Source organism: Macrotis lagotis, chromosome 2, assembly GCF_037893015.1.
Source record: "Macrotis lagotis isolate mMagLag1 chromosome 2, bilby.v1.9.chrom.fasta, whole genome shotgun sequence".
NCBI lineage: Eukaryota > Metazoa > Chordata > Mammalia > Peramelemorphia > Peramelidae > Macrotis > Macrotis lagotis.
This window is the reverse complement of record NC_133659.1, coordinates 308,270,118-308,271,714: the sequence shown is the minus strand read 5'-3', so window position 1 is coordinate 308,271,714 and position 1,597 is coordinate 308,270,118. Positions and strand designations below refer to the sequence as shown.

The window sequence follows — 1,597 nt, the reverse complement described above, 5'->3', positions numbered from 1 at the left end:
CAATTGGCTCATAGGAATAACTGGAATAATTGTTTCTTTCAACTCCCCACATTGGTCATTTCTTACTAGGTCCCCATCCCTAACCAGGTCCTTAATGAGCCAAACAACCCAGGAGGCATTTTGACTAAAGTGGTTGAAGGGAGGGGCAACAAGAGAGAAAGGAATTGGTCTCAAATAGGGAGGCAGAAAATGAGAAAAGGAACCATTGGTCCCCCCACCTGCAGCTATTTTGTGATCCCTAAAGCGATGGCCAGTGTGTGGAACAGGCAGGAGAGAGACGAGTGGTGGAGAAAGTGAGAAGGGAAGGACCTGGCTACTGCTGTACTGACCCCCTACTTTCATTTCTTGGCATTGTCCTGGGCTGCCACAGCCTCCACGGCTTTGTGAATGGTCTCTTCATCTCCAAGGAACTGCATCGGGTTGATGGGTTTCAGATTCTTGTTTAACTCGTACATGATGGGAATTCCAGTGGGCAGATTCCAAGATGCTTGACAATCCCTCAAAGACTATTGCCGTGGGATGCAATCAGAACCTGTTTTCCTTCCTTGATCTGAGGGATGATTTCCTCATTCCATAAGAGTAAGGCCTGAGCAACAGTGTCTTTCAAGCTCTCCCAGGAGGGCAGCTGATCCTCAGTAAGATCTGCATAGAGATGGTCCTTGCTGATGTCGCTGTAGAAGGGGTGGTCAGGCTCCATTGGAGGTGGAGGGATGTCAAAGGACCGCCGCCAGATCTTCCCCTGGGCCTCACCATGCTTAGCCGCTGTCTCTGCTTTGTTGAGGCCTGTCAGACCCCCATAGTGCAGCTCATTGAGGCGCCAAGTCCTCACAACCGGCAACCACATCTGGTCAATGGCATCTAGTATTGTCCAAAGGGTACAAATTGCTCTCTTTTGGACAGAGGTGAAGCAGATATTAAATTCATAACCAGCATCTCGCAGCACCTGGCCACCACGCTTGGCCTCCTCGTGCCAGTGGGGCTCAGGTCCTCGTCGTACCAGCCGCTGAAGCAGTTCTCCAGGTTCGAGGCGCTCTCTCCATGCCTGATCAGCACCAGCTTGCAGGCAGCCATGGCAGGGCAGAGGCACGGGGCGCAGGACAGACACCGGAGGACTATTCCTTTTGGAGGTTTTGGATATGGAAGCTTCGATTTTATCATCATCTGAGTATGTTTTTTGATCTTCCATGGGACTAAAGTAATTTTATATGGGCAGATTCTTCTTTTTCTGTTGTTTACTCATTTCCTCAGCCCTTGACTAATTTACAGCACTTCCAAAGCTTTGGGGTTTATTTTGGGGGGTCACCCCACTGGGACATTTATTCCTCCAATATCTTATGCTCTCTTGCCTGTGCTTTGATAGGTTGATGCCCCCCCCCCCATACTTCCCTCTGCCCTGGAACTATAAGGAGGAATACAGCTTGGCTACTTAGTATGGAAGCCCAAAATGCACCCTGGATCTGAGTGTAGGCTAGTAGTAGATTCCTACCCCAAGAGAGAGCAGAGAAATCTCCGCAGACTGCCCTTACCATCTCTGGGGGTGCAGGCTGCTTTCTTCAGATTCTCGCTGCAGATTCTGTGGCTGGTGCTCCTCACTCCA

The 1,597-nt window shown here is 50.1% G+C and overlaps 1 pseudogene; it reads right to left on the bottom strand.

The window, feature by feature from the left end:
• Positions 1 to 338: 338 nt before the first annotated feature.
• Positions 339 to 1,071, bottom strand: LOC141511765 (phosphoglycerate mutase 1-like; annotated as a pseudogene).
• Positions 1,072 to 1,597: the final 526 nt, after the last annotated feature.